This window comes from Myotis myotis, unplaced genomic scaffold (genome assembly GCF_014108235.1).
Source record: "Myotis myotis isolate mMyoMyo1 unplaced genomic scaffold, mMyoMyo1.p scaffold_m19_p_1, whole genome shotgun sequence".
In the NCBI taxonomy this organism is placed as follows: Eukaryota; Metazoa; Chordata; class Mammalia; order Chiroptera; family Vespertilionidae; genus Myotis; species Myotis myotis.
This window is the reverse complement of record NW_023416313.1, coordinates 219385300-219399997: the sequence shown is the minus strand read 5'-3', so window position 1 is coordinate 219399997 and position 14698 is coordinate 219385300. Positions and strand designations below refer to the sequence as shown.

Genomic DNA, 14698 nt, shown 5'->3' with positions numbered 1-14698 from the left:
CATCGATGTTTCTAACTCTCTATCTCTCTTCCTCTCCCTTCCTCTCTGTAAAAAATCAATAAAATATATTTAAAAAAAGAGAAATAAATGTCTTAAAGGCATTACCTCTTTTCCTAAGGAATGATACCTACACTACAAATAACAGTCCATGCTCTTATTTGTTCTGTGCCTTCTTCAACATTGTTTTCTCAAGAAAAAATATCATAATTTAATACAGACTTAAATGTGTAATAAAATGATAGGAGGAATTCAGGATAAATGAAGAGAATATTTTCATATTTTAATCATTTGTTCTGCTTTGTACTCTCAGAATGATCGTTCCCTGCAGATTTAATCATCTTCCATGGTCAGAAGCTCTCTAGTTCCCTCCATGTGTTAGCAGCATGGAGACTCATGTGAGTATAGTCACACACTTTGTCTTGATTTGGGTAGTTCTTAAAGGATATTTCCTGTATTGTTAAAAGAATTCAAGAAGGCCAACCATGGCCCAATCATAAATATGACATTCTTATGATGTCATAGTAACATATGCCAGATGAACATTGTGCCGCTTAATCAATATTTGCAAAATATTGATTAATAAATGATGTAATCAAGCTGATAAATGATCACATGGCTATAAAACTTAAAAATCTTGTTAAATTTTTGTGATTTATCTATTTATTTATTAGTGAAGTGATAAATTAATTAATAAAGAAAATTAGAAATTAATGGAGAAGAAGAGGGCCAATTTTGGACCAATGATGACGACTGGTGGGGTATGAGTCATGGATGATGAATACTGTATGTCGGGACTCTGAGGTCCAACACAAAAAGAAATCTAATCTATTTCCTCTGTTGGAAATGACCATAGTGACAGATGTTAGTAACATGCAAAGATTATGTTCTTCACTTTTTGTGTTCATGGATAATGATTCTATGAGCATAGATTAGCGAAAGAACTAAAAAACACATACAAGTAAATTAATATAAATGCGTGAAGCATTGTAAGTTATGAAAATGAGTAAATATTTAAGTTACTAAGTAAGTTAAATGCAGAAAGCAAAGTCAGTGCAGAGAAAGTCTCAACTTTTCCTCTCCCTCTGTGCTTTGCACTTCTTAGAATGGATGCACTGGACCTGAACTGCAGATTCTCCCATGGTCTCAAGATGTCTGGTGTCTGTCTGTTTGGTGCATAGAAACAAATGTGAGTTTTGTGAACATATACTCTGTATTTGAAAAGTGTGAATTATAACCAAAGAAAGCCAACCATGGTCCATTATTAAATATGGAATTGATATGTAACATTATAGTGATTGATCCCTATATGAAACTTTGAGGATGATTAATGAAAGATATATTGATGTCATGAATGATCCTATAGACAGATATAGGACTAGTACAGGCTCATGCTCTTAAGTTTAGTTGTGCTTCATAGTTTTTAATTTTATTATGATCAGATAAATTGATGAATTAATTAATACACATAAATGAGAGTGGATAAAAAAGGCTAACCCTGGACCAATGATGACTACTGGTGGCGTATGAGTCATTGATGGTGAATACTCTTTAACTCTGAGGTCCAAGATACCTTTAGCTGAGGAAGTTACAGGTGATATAAATAATGAGCGATATTGGGGTTAGTGGAAAGTTTAATAAAGTTACCCCAAAATAATATATAACTTAATCACCAAATAATTTAATGTAAATGCAAAGACCAATAGAGAAAATATCTCAGTCGTGTTGTCTATTCTGCTTTCTACTTTTTAGATGGACACACCCCAGCTGAATAAAGCATTATGCCTTGGTCAGCGATCTTTCTATTGGCCTGTAGGAGCATGAAGACCAACGTGAGTAATTTTCAATGTCTTCATCTTACTTTGGGTGGTTTGTTTGGGGTTTCTCTGTGTTTATATTTTAAAATGTTCAATATAAGAAAAAAATACCAACTATGTTCTGATAATTAAGTTGGAAATATAATGTTGACTAATCTAACTTTTAAATTATGAAGATGATTAATAAAATTCAATTAGCCAATGATTCTTAAAAAATGATAAAGATTTTAAGGCTATTGTTCTTGATCTTTTGTGATTCATTGATATGTATTTAATTATTATTAGTCGATTGATGAATTAATGTATAAACATATAGATGAGAATGAAGAAAAGGGGGCCCGAAACTGGACCAATGATGATGACTGATGGCATATGAAGCAAGTACTATGATTGCTATGTGTCTGGAAGTCTGAGGTCTAAAACAAAAGAAAATCTAATCTATTTCCTCTCCGGCAATTGTTCCTATTGGTCTTGTAATTTTGGATTAATATATTTCTAGTATATTACTATTAATATCAATGAATCAATGATAAAAACCAACAAACAAATATATCACTAAGGAAACAAGGCTTCACTAAGTTGGTCTTATCAACTATGAATATATATGGTGAGGCAAGAAATATTAATATGAACTGAAAAATCTGATAAGAAATAAATGGACAAAGGGCATTATTTATCTAAGGTGTCATATCATTAATTTATATTTATGTTTATATATGTGTATAAATTTTACACATATAATAAATATATATGTATATGCCTTTATGACTGAGTAACTGAAATAATGGGGAAAAGGGTCAATTTAGAGGGGTTCTCAATTTTTTCACCTTCTGCTCTATTCTGTATTCCTTAGAATGGACGCATTTGAGCAGATTGAAGCATCATCCGTGGTCACGTGCTCTACGGTTGCCTGTTTGTGTAGTGAGTAGAGACCAATGTGAGTAATACATTGAAACAGTTCATGTCTTTGAGATTTTTTTTCTCTCAAATATTCATGTGTCATTAAGAATGTGAAATATAGTCCAAGATGCCAACTATCGTGAATTATAAATATGGGATTGGTCTGAAGATTATCTTTATTAATCATCCATGAAACATTAATGATAATTAAAGAGATATATCAATAATATGGCAAATGGTCCTATATGTGGAACATTTATTACTCTTATTCTTGTTTTTTATGAATCATATAGTTTTAAAATTTAATATAAGTGAATCAATAAATTAATAAATGAACTTATGCAGATAAGAATGATGAAAAAGATGAATATTTATTGAAAATACTGAAGTTCATTAAGTTGTCATCTTAGACTGCATTATTTGTTTAAACATATTTATTGAATTATTAAAAAATATTAAACATAATAAAAAATTAACTATGGCCAAATGATAAGAAACATTATATTATTAATCAATAATGTACAGCATTGAGGTTGATTAATGAAAAAAGAATTAGCCTCTGTGGGAAATGATTCTATAGACAAATGTGAGAGATATCCAACAATTTTGTCCTTGGATATTGTGAGTCATGTGTTCATTTAATTATTATGAATGAATTAATGATTTATTTGATACAAATGTAGAAATGAATGGATTTTTATTATTTTATACATGGATTAATTTCAGAATCAATGTACAAATTTTAAAAATCAGAGCTGAATAACATGCACTCTTTAAAAAAAATTTTTTAATTGATTTCAGAGAGGAAGGGAGAGAAAGATAGAAACATCAATGATGAGAGAGAAAAATTAATTGGCTGCCTCCTGCCCCCCACCCCCCCCACTGGGGACCAAGCCCACAACCAGAGCATGTGCCTTGATCGGGAATCAAACCTGGGCCTCCTGATTCAGAGGTCGACACTCAACCACATCATACACTTGTAATCCGTGGTGAACGAATAAAAAAAATTCCAGTTTATTGAAAATACTGTATTCCCTTACCAAAAATAAATGGTTCCAGTACCTTCCATCTTCGATCTTATTCTGGTCACTAAAAACATGATATTAAGTATTAGCCCACATAACTATCTTCTAAATGATTGACTAAATGTAAGGTGCGGTAATGTTTCCGTCCTGTTATCATCTCCTTTGCTTTGCACTTCTCAGAACGAAACCGCCTGAAGGGGACTCAGCATCTGTTGTGTTCAGAAGCTCCATGGAGGGACATGAAGGCCAGTGTGAGTAATAATCAAAGGTCTTGTCTTGGTCAGGGACGTTTGTTTAGGATATCACTGTAGTAATTTAAAAAGTGGAAAAAGACCAACCATGGTCCAGTGATGAAACTGGAAATGTACGAAACATTATATTGACTACCTTACCTTTGGAATAATGGTGATGATTAATGAAAAGAGGTATAATCAGGAAGCCATTGGTCCTAAAGGAGTGTGACAACAATCTTTAGGCTCTTGTCCTTGCATTTTTGTGATTCACACACATGTGTTTAATTATTAGTAGTAGATTGAACACTTCACAACTGTAGTTGAGAATGAGGAAAAAGAGGCCCCAAACTGGACCAATGATGATCACTGATGGCATATGAAGGAGGTACTATGATTGCTATGTGTCTGGAAGTCTGAGGTCCAAAATGAAACAAAATCTAGTCTGTTTCCTCTCTCATTAGGAATATGCAAGGAAATTGTTGTTGTCATGTTGGATTCATGGATTTCTAGTATATTACTATTAATGTCAATGAATCAATGATAGAACCAATAAACAGATATATCACTAAATAAAACAAGGATGAAGACTTATCAAGTATATATATGGTGATGCAAGAAATACAATTAACATAAAATGAAAAACTGATATTAAGAAAGAAATGGACCAAGTGCATTACCTCCTTTCTAAGGATTATATGAACACTGACACTGAGAATTAATATACAGTTTAATTGGCCTGTGTCAGTCTTGAGTTGACGATGTTAGTTTTTAATATGTATATTTATATCTTATATGTAGATGTTCTGAAGAAGTAAATACCTAAATAACTGATGAAATGAAATGAGAAGGAAACTGACTAATGGAGAAAAGGCTTCAATTTTTAATTATCTGCTCTGTCTTGTACTCCTCAGAATCAACATGCTCAAGCTGATTTAAGTGTTTTCCATGGCAACACGACCTATGGTTTCCTCTGTGTAAAGCATTGAGATGAAATGTGAGTAAAGGTTACAGTTCTTGTGTTTGTTGAAGCATTTTTTAAAAGGGTATTCATTGTATTGCTAAAAGTGTGAAATATAAGCCCCACACCAACCATAGGAAATGATAAATATGAGATATTATGAGGCATTATATTTACTAATGCAGATTTGAAATATTGATGATAATTAATGAGACAGAGAGAACAATGAGAATGAAGACAAACAGGCCACAGCGTGGACCAATGATGACTGTTGCTGGAGGAAGAGTCACGGAGATGATGAATACAATGTGTCTGAAACTCTGAGGTCCAATAAAGAGAGAGACATAGTCTAGTGCCTTTGTTTGAACTGATCCTATAGACAGATATTAGAGAATTAAAAAGGACCATTTCCTTGGTTCATTTTCATGAATTTTGATCCCATTTTAATAAATGGTTCAAAAAGAACCAATGAACAAGAATAAATAAGATGAAGAGGATGAGACAATAAACATTTCTAATGCTTATTGAAAATACTGTCATTCATTAAGAAATCTAAATGGTTCAGTTGTCTTCCCTCTTTGGTTAAGAATGATACAGACAGTAAATAATAGTCAAAGTTTTTAATTCGTGGTCTGTGTCAAGTTTGATATTGTTTGGTTTGTTCATGAGTACATATTATATCCTTGAGTGACTGGCTAAGTGGAAGGTGATGTGTGCCTCAGTAGACCGTCTCTCAATTTCGTTACAATCTTCTCTGCTTTGTATTCCTCAGCACGGACATGCTGTAGCTGACCGAGCCCTTGGCCATCATAGGAGCTCCACTGGTCGGCCCTCTGTAGAGGTGCATGTAAGTCATAGCCACGTTCTTCTCCTGGTTCAGATTGTTTGTTTAGAGTATTCACTGTAATGCTATAAAATGGCATTAAATATGTTCAAAGAAGACTAGTCATGCTCGCATAAGAAGTATGGAATTGACATGAAACTTGATGTTGATTAATGGGTATTTGTATCAATGAAGCGGATTAATTACATAGGCATATTCATTGAGGCAAATGCTTCTATAGATAAAGATTAGAGATATTAAGAGACTTGTCCTTGAGTATTTATTATTCACAGATGTTTTTATTATTAGTGAATTGACAGATTGTTCAGTAAACAGGTATAGATGAGAACGAAGAAAAGAATTCCAGCCTGTCACAGCGATGACGACTGGCATCATATGACTCAAACATGTACAGTACAAACGGATGTGTTTGGAACTCTGAGATCTTAACACAAAGGAACCTAGTCCCTTCTTTCTGTTAGAAGTGATTGTATAGACAGATGTCAGGAATTTACAGAGCTCTTGTTCTTGGTTTTGTGTTCATAAATTTTATAAAATATTATTATAAAAGAATAAATGACAAAATAAATATGGATGAAGAGGGTGAGGTATTGTTCATTGTTAAAATGTATAGAAGAAAAATAATACTGATGTCTATTGCAATCAATATCAAATGGATCAAGTGTATTACATCTTTGATTAAGAATGAGATATATAATGATAAGTAATAGTAACTGCTCTGAGTCAGTTACAATTCTGATGTTTAATTTATTAAGAAAGAACAAATATATCTGATCATTAATCAATGAATAATGAAACGGAGGAGTCAGGGAGCCATGGAGATTAGGTCTCATCTTTCTGTGCCCTTTTGTGCTCTGTACTCCTCAGAGTGGGTGCTCTGGGGCTGACTCCAGCATCGTCGCTTGTCACGAGCTCTGTGGTTGCCTCTATTTGTAAGTACGTTCTTGTCTCAGTTCCAACGTTTTTTTTAATGGCTATTCACCGTATCATTAAAAAGTGTGAAATATAATCAAAGAAAGCCAACTCTAGCCCAGTGACAAATGTGAGATTTCTTTTATTCATTGATGTAACATTGATTATGTCCATGAATATATATACAAAGAATATTCATTCTTCAATTAGAGATTTATGTAAGAATGATTTGATACAAAGATTAGGGATATTAAGGCTTTTCTTGAGTTTTTATGAATAATAGGACCTTAAAATTATATTGATAAATGAATAAATTACTCTGTAGAAATTATAGAAAATATTAGAGAAAAAGAGGGACAGTGACATCGTGGATCAACGATGACTCCTGGTGGTGTGTGAGTTACATACGCTCAACACGTATCTGGCTCCCAACACAAACGCATACTAGTCCATTGCCCTGTTTGAAGGGATCCCCTACAATTCAGGAATCTATGAGCATCTTGTTTTTTATTTACTTTCATGTACTGTCATTCTATTTATAACTGGATCAATGAAATAATCAATAAAAACATATAGGTAAAGATGAAGATCATAGAATTGCCCAAATATAAAGATATCTAGTTAGATAGGAAATACTATGCATCTGTATAGAAAAAACTCCTGCACATTAGGAAGTAATGGTCGGCAGGTGTTACCTCTTTGGCTATAGATTCTATAGTTAGCATTTCATAGTAATAGACAATGTTCCTATTCTGTGTCCGTGGCAAGGTCACCGTTATTTGCTCACTTGGGAGAATTTAGACATTTCTCCATATTGCTAATTATCCTAAATGACTAATCAAAAGTTATATGCAAGGATCAGTAGATAAGACATCTCAATCTTTTTTAACCACCTACTATGCTCTGTACTCCAGGACCGACCCACCCTAACTGATTTCAGGATTCTTCTGTGGTGATGGTCTCGACCATAGATCTCTGTGTCAGTAATATTCACGTTCTTGTCTCAGTTTGGGTGGTTTAAGGGTATTCACTCTATTACTAAGAAGTGTGAAATCTAATCAGTGCATGCCAATCAAAATGCAATTACTATGAAGCACTGTGTTCATTAATTTATATACAAATCATTGAGGTTATTTAACAAAAGGGATGAGTTGCTGAGGGAAATAACTCTATAGACAGATGGGAGAGATTAGTCCATGCCAATCGTGGATTAACAATAAAGAGGTTACACTGAAGAAAGTACATTGACTAATCCATATATTCAACACTGAGCTTCAGTAGCAGAACAGACCTACACTATTGGCTCTTTAGAAAATGATTTTGTATCATATGTTTAGGGATATTAAAGCTACTTCAAAAATTAATTTGTTATATATTTATTATTAATGAATTAATGATTTCTCTCTTCACAAAATGACACTAAATGAAGAACAAGAGGGTGAATACTGAGTCAATACGGTGCCCTGGCGGCAGGTGAGTCAAGGGCAAATACTGCTTACCTAGAACTCCGAGGTCCAGTGCAAAACAGATTTGATTTCTTATTAAAAGTTCATGCAATAATAACTACACAAATGTATGAACAAATGAAGGCTAAATGGGTCAATTTTGGAAGGAAGATGGCATACGTAATGAAACAAACATCATCCCCAGTCCATTTCAGAGAACTGAAGTCCATTAACAATATGGAGAGGCTTTTGTCCCTAAGCATAAGGGAGATGTATTTGCCAATGTTCATGTTCTGGGCTGTAACTATGTAGCAGGTGTTTTTTAAAAACTTAATTTAATAGTCAAACAATTATATAATTTAATCAATTAACTACATTAAAGATGGCCGAGCATGAACCGGTGACAAAAATATGTTCAATGACAGTTAAGACCAATCCATTTGGCTTCACGGTGCCCCATGGGTGATCATTCCACAATGTAAATCAAATCATCAGGCTGTGCACCTTAAAGATTTCCAACTTTGTCAATTTTTCCTCATGGAATTTGGAAAAAGTATATTATTCCCCAATACTCATGCCAGTTAGCACCTGCTATTACAGTCAGTTAGTTATCATTTTGAGTTTGTGCACAGACATACTGATTTTCTCATCAGTAATTAACAAACAGGTGAATAATTTAATAAGATGAAGGTGACAGAGCTCCTGACCAGTGACGAGTATATGTTGAAACCTCATCCTTCATCAGTTCTACTCATGTTATGTCCTCCTTATGAAAAAAAAATTGCTCTTATCAGTTGGATTGAAGGGAGTTAAATAGACAGAGATATACAATACCATTTCTGTTCTGGGATCCTGGGAAGTTAAATAGTTTTGATTTTGTTTAAAAATTAATAGTCTCCAAATACCCAAATGACTAAGAAAATGAAATGAGAAAAGTATGGACTTATGGCAAGAATGTCTTAATATTGTATTATCTGTATTGCTTATACTCAGAGTGAAGGCACCTAGCTGATGTAGTACTTCTGCCATGGCAAGAACTCTGTGAGGAGCATGGAGACCAGTGTGAGTAATAGCGAACTCTCTTGTGTTGGTATGGGTGACTTGTTTAAGAACATTAACTGTATTGTTCATAAGATGTGTTAAGTATAATAAAAGAAGTTAACCATGGCCCACTATGGGGTTCATGTGGAACATATGTTCCTTAATAGATTTATGCAACACTAACATTGACTAATGATAGTTTTGAGGGAAATTATTCTGTAGACAGTTGTTAGGGAGACTTAAGAGCATTGTATTGAATTATTGTGATCATGTAAATTTATTTTGTTATTATTAGTCAAATGAAAGTTAGTAAATCAAGAAACATGGATGAGGGAAAGGGCAAATCTTGGAGTAATGATGGACCCCTGGTAGGGTCATGGGCAATGAGTAGGATGTGTCTGCAATTGTCAGGGCCAATGCAGAAGAGATCTAGTCTATGTCTCTGTTGGGACTGAACCTCTGGAAAGGTTAAGATTAAGAATACACAAAGATCTTGTTTTTGGCCTTCTGTGCCTCATTAATTTTTACTGTATTATGAAAAAATCAATAAGTAATCTATATAATTACATAAATGAATAAAGACGAAGACTGTGAAGCATTGTCTAATTATAAAATAATGACATGAGACAAGAAATGCCATTAATATAATGGCCCTTAGGAAACCAGTGGATTAAGGGTGTTACCTCTTTCCCTAACAGGAACAGTAGGTGTTACTGCTTCAGATCAGTGGTGAATTCTACGTTGTCCTTTCTTTTAGAAGAGACAGTTAATTATTAAAATCAACTAGTAAATATTTAAATGATTAAGAGTATGACAGGTGGGAAACAATGATCAATGCAGAGAATGTCTTCACCTGTTTTTCATCTGCTATGCTTTGTATTCCTCAGGGTAGATGCTCGCTGCTGGTAAGGTTCTGCTCTGATCCCCGTGATCAAAAACATTGTAGTTGCCTCTGTGTGGGGACCACTGTGAGTTATAGTCATATTCCTTGATGAGGCTGGTGGTTTGCCCAACGGTATTTATTGTATAAAAACCTGTGAAATATAATCACAGAAGTCCAACCATAGCCTACTTATGAAGCTGGTATTGATAGCATGATTTGATGAATTGATACATGAATCATTGAGGCCAAATACAGAAAGAGATCTAATCTCTGTAAGAAATAATTCTATAGGCAGAGGTTAGGGAGTTTCAAGAAACTTGGGTTTTTACCATTGATTAATTTACTTTGTGATTATTAGTGAATTATTGAATTAATCTCAAAAAGGTGAAGAATAAAAGGGCAAAACCTGGAATAATGTTGATGAGTGGTGCTTATGAGCACGTACAATGAATATTATGTGTCTGGAACCCTGAGGTGGTGCAGCACAAAAGGAATCTAGTCCACTCCAGTTGTTTGAAGGGAACGTAGACACATGTCAGGAATATAGAAGATCATTTTCTTGGGCTTGTGGCCATGTATTTTTAACAATATAAATTGCAGAATAAATGAACAAATAAACAAATGGAAAAAGATGAAGAGGACTAAGCATTATTTATTATTAAAATATCTAATAAATAAAAATGATATTAATATGAGTTGGAATGAATAGTAAATACACCAGGTGTATTACATTTCGACAAAGTATGATATATACTATAGATAGTGTTAAGAAATAGTTAAAATTTTGACAATTAATTTTTTAAGAGAAGGATAAGTATATATTACTATTTGAAATAATTACCCAAATAACTGTGTATGTGAATGGTGGATGGATCAATAGAGAAAAATGTCTCAATCTTTTTATCACCTTCTGCTTGGTACTTTTCAGAAGAGATGGAGCTGATTTCAGCTTCTGCTGTGATCAAGATTGTCATGTTGCCTCTGTGTCAAGAAAGAGACTAAAGTGAGTAATGAATAGTCCAAGATGTTATCTTGGTTCAGGTCACTCGATTAAGAGTATGCACAGTGTCATTAAAATTATTAAATTAATTAAAAACTTAATTATTGTCCCAGCCATCAACGTGATATGGAACATGTTGGTTAATCCATAATGTAACATTGAGGTTGAATAATAGAAGAGATGTAATCTATATGGGAAGTGATTGTTTCGGCTGATGGTGGGGACGTTCAAGGACCTTGCTCTTTGGTTCTTTTTGTGTGTGAATAATGTACTTATTTTGTTATCATTGAGTAATTAAAGGTTTAGTGATACCAATATAGACTTGAAGGATCAAGAAAAGAGAAACCCCAACATGGACCAGTTTAGGTGAGTCATGGATGATGAAAAGAAGTGTCTGAAACTCTGAGATACAGCACAATACATACTTAGTCATTCCTCTTTGGAAATGATGCTATAGACAGATGTCAGAAATAAACAAAGGTCATGTTCTTATTTTGAATTTGTAGATTTAGATTTATTATTATTAATGAATCCTTGATAAACTCATCAAATAAAAATAATACTTAGATAAAGGAGAAAGTGAGGCATTGTCCAATTATGATCATGTTGTGATATAAGACATACTACATAAAATTAAAAAAAAACATCGATGCCCATTTAGATATAAATTGATCAAAGGTTTTACTTCTTTGGCCAAGGATTATGTAGATGAGGATAATTATGCCAATTTTATTCTTCTGGATCAGTTTCAAGTTTGAGGTTGGTCCCTTTGTTAATAGGTAAAAATACATAATGAAGAATTAACAAATACCTACCCAACTTAGTAAATGAAAGGTGGGAAGGAAGTTCCCATGTAGATGAATTCTTTTTTTTATTGACTGCGCTGCTCTGTGCTCCTCAGAATGGACCCACTCGAGATGACGTCAGTGTCTTCCCTGGCCTCCCGCCCGCTGTTCGCCTCTGTATTGCAGGAGCATGCACCCCATTGTGAGTGATCATAAAGTTCTTGTGTTGGTTTGGGTGAGAGTGTGAATGAATGAATTAATAAACAAGTTGGAAATGAACAAAGGGAATGTGTGCTAGTCCTGGACCTGTGATGAGAACCAGTGGCATTTGAGGAGAGGATGATAAATTTCAATGTGTCTGAAACTCTGAGGTCCAGCGCAGAGCAACCAGTGCCTTCTCTTCGTTTGAAAGGATCCCATAGACAGAACTTAGGAATATGCAAGGACGGTTTTGGTCTTAGGGTTTATTTTATTCTATTATTATAATTGGATAAATGTAATAATCAATAAAAAATATATAAATAAACATGAATGAAGTTTGTCCAATTATAAAAATACATTGTGAGGCAAAGAGTACTATTAATGAATTTGGACTGTTAAGTGCTAGTCAATGTTCATTTCCTAGGTGAGGGACAAGTTCTAAGCTGTTTATTTCCTTAGTAGAAATTGAAATAAATGTACTCTAGATTAATGAGTGACTAAATCACTAAATTTTTTATCATTGCTCTGTTCTATACTTCTCAGGAAGGACACATTTGGGCTGATTGCAGCATCTTCCATGGTCAGAGCTCTGTGGTTGCATCGGTGTGTGAGGAGCATGGAGTCACGTGAGTAATGGTCAGTGTGCTTGGATTGGATTGGGTGTTTTATAAAAATTCTTTTTTATTATTAAAAGTATTAAATATAATCAAAGAAGCCCAATCATGTCAATATCACATGTTATTTATATGAAACCATATGATGACTAATTTACATATGAAACACTGAGTTCAGTTAATGGAAGAGTTTGGTTTCAGTGGAAATGATTCAATAGGTGGATGGTGGAGGGGGGCAGTGGGGACAACATGGGAGACACCTGTAGTACTCTCAACAATAAAAATAAATAAAAAATGGATGTCAGAGGTATTCCAGGATATTATTTGTGATTTTTCTTCATTTATGTTTATTTTTATATTAGTGAATTTAACAAATAAGAAACATAGATGACAGTTGGTAAAAAGAGCAAATCCAATGATGATGACTCCTGGCATATAAGTCATATGCAACGAATACCACTGGAACTCTGAGGTCCAACAAAAAATGAATCCATTTCATGTGGCTGAAATACCAGGATATACAGGGTCCTATTTTGTTTTTCACTCATTTGTATTTTATACATATAATTGAATCAGTGACTATACCAATAAATATATTACAAATAAATGATGGGGTAAAACATTTTCCAATTATACCAATATGTGGTCTGATAAGAAATACTATTCATATATAGTGTGAACACTGAAGATCAATGAAAATAAACAGTATAAGGATGCTGTTTATTTTTGCTAAATTTGATATAGATAGTAATGAGCAACAACCAATGTTCATAGTCTGTCAGTGTCCACATTGGTATTGTTTAGTCACTTAAGAGCAAGTAAAATAGACACAATCACCAATTACCAATTATGTACATGGCTGACTAAATAATGGTGGAATTGGGACCAGTGGAGATAATGTCTCAATTGCTGCTTTGGTTCTGTTGTGCATTGTACTCCATAGAATGGATGCACTGCATCTGATGTCAACATCTTCCCTGGGAAAGCGCTCTGGGACTGCGTCTGTATTAGGAGCATGGAGGCCACTGTGAGTAATAGCCAATGTTCTTTTTGCTTTAACTGTGTTTTATTTTTTAAGATTTTCCCTGTATTATTAAAAAGTGTTACTATCTATATACTAAAAGGATAAGTGACCTTTACAGCGGAAGGACCAGAAGGACGGGTCGCTGTGATGCGCACTGACCACCATGGGGCAGACACTCCGCCCAGAAGCCCCCTGGTGGTCAGTAGGCTCGCACAGAAGAGTGCAGCGCAGCCGAAAGCCGGGCTCAAGGCTGGCTTGTGCAGTGGCCTGGCAGGAGCCTCTCCCACCTCCACGGCTGCATGAAGGAGCAGCGAGACGAGTGGTAAGGAGTAGTGAGCAGGGGGGTGGTAAGGCATGAGGTGGTCCCGGACTGTGAGAGGGATGTCTACCAGCTCCCCACAAGAGGTCCATGACATCCCCCAAGGGGTTCCGGAATGCAAGAGGATGCAGGCCGGGCTGAGGTACCCCCTTCTCCCCGCCCCCGTGCACACATTTCAGGCACTGTGCCTCTATTAATCAAAGAAGATTAGAGATGTCACTGTTAAATATCATATTACCATGAAACATTGTGTTGATTAATCCATATATGAAACACTGAGCTCAGTTAATGATAAGAGTCTGGTCTTAGTGGAAGTGATTGTAAAACTGGATGTTAGAGATACCTAAAAATCTCACTCTTGTTTTTTTGAGATTTATGTAGATGACAATACAGAATGAAGGCCACCCCTGGACCAACAATGATCACTGGTGCATTGTGGGGCATATGAGCTCAATAGGTATCTGGAAGTCTGACATCCAACACAAATGGAGTCCGGCACGTTTTCCTTTTATGACAGGAACCTGTGGACAGATGTCAGGAATATAAAAGGATCTCGTTCTTGGTCTTTGAGTTCATGAATTTTAAAAATATTATTATTAAAGATTTAATGGCAGCATAAATAGACAAATGTATAAATGAATAAAGATGAGGAGCATGAAGCTTTGTTCATGAATAAAATATGTAATAATGAAAAAATGAA

At 34.5% G+C, this 14698-nt stretch overlaps 2 long non-coding RNA genes, 3 other non-coding genes and 5 pseudogenes across 7 annotated transcripts in view; all 10 read left to right on the top strand.

Moving 5' to 3' along the window:
• Positions 1-10691, top strand: part of LOC118659993 — a 49705-nt gene extending 39014 nt beyond the window's left edge. Inside the window, exons 7-15 of one of the 2 annotated variants that reach the window (XR_004968776.1) lie at positions 311-395; positions 1103-1186; positions 1750-1829; positions 2668-2751; positions 3920-3990; positions 4884-4966; positions 5703-5777; positions 6642-8159; positions 9125-10691. This is a non-coding gene — a long non-coding RNA (uncharacterized LOC118659993). Of the gene's footprint in view, positions 1-310; positions 396-1102; positions 1187-1749; positions 1830-2667; positions 2752-3919; positions 3991-4883; positions 4967-5702; positions 8160-9124 lie in introns of both variants that reach the window. The other variant, XR_004968775.1, reaches the window with a different exon arrangement.
• Positions 734-807, top strand: LOC118661661 (annotated as a pseudogene).
• On the top strand, positions 1497-1565 carry LOC118661659. Its single transcript, XR_004969425.1, has one exon. It is a non-coding gene; the product is annotated as a small nucleolar RNA SNORD113/SNORD114 family (small nucleolar RNA).
• On the top strand, positions 2160-2234 carry LOC118661674 (annotated as a pseudogene).
• Positions 4322-4396, top strand: LOC118661673 (annotated as a pseudogene).
• Positions 5185-5261, top strand: LOC118661685 (annotated as a pseudogene).
• Positions 10692-10804: 113 nt separating the features above from the next.
• Positions 10805-14324, top strand: LOC118664940. Of its 2 annotated transcripts, XR_004970467.1 has the most exons (4): positions 10805-12042; positions 12585-12677; positions 13599-13682; positions 13798-14324. It is a non-coding gene; the product is annotated as an uncharacterized LOC118664940 (long non-coding RNA). The 2 variants fall into 2 exon arrangements; XR_004970466.1 differs by having other exon boundaries at positions 13599-14324.
• LOC118661693 lies at positions 12142-12217 on the top strand (annotated as a pseudogene).
• Positions 13064-13133, top strand: LOC118661742. The gene has a single exon (XR_004969451.1). It is a non-coding gene; the product is annotated as a small nucleolar RNA SNORD113/SNORD114 family (small nucleolar RNA).
• Positions 14325-14406: 82 nt separating the features above from the next.
• On the top strand, positions 14407-14478 carry LOC118661763. The gene has a single exon (XR_004969463.1). It is a non-coding gene; the product is annotated as a small nucleolar RNA SNORD113/SNORD114 family (small nucleolar RNA).
• Positions 14479-14698: the final 220 nt, after the last annotated feature.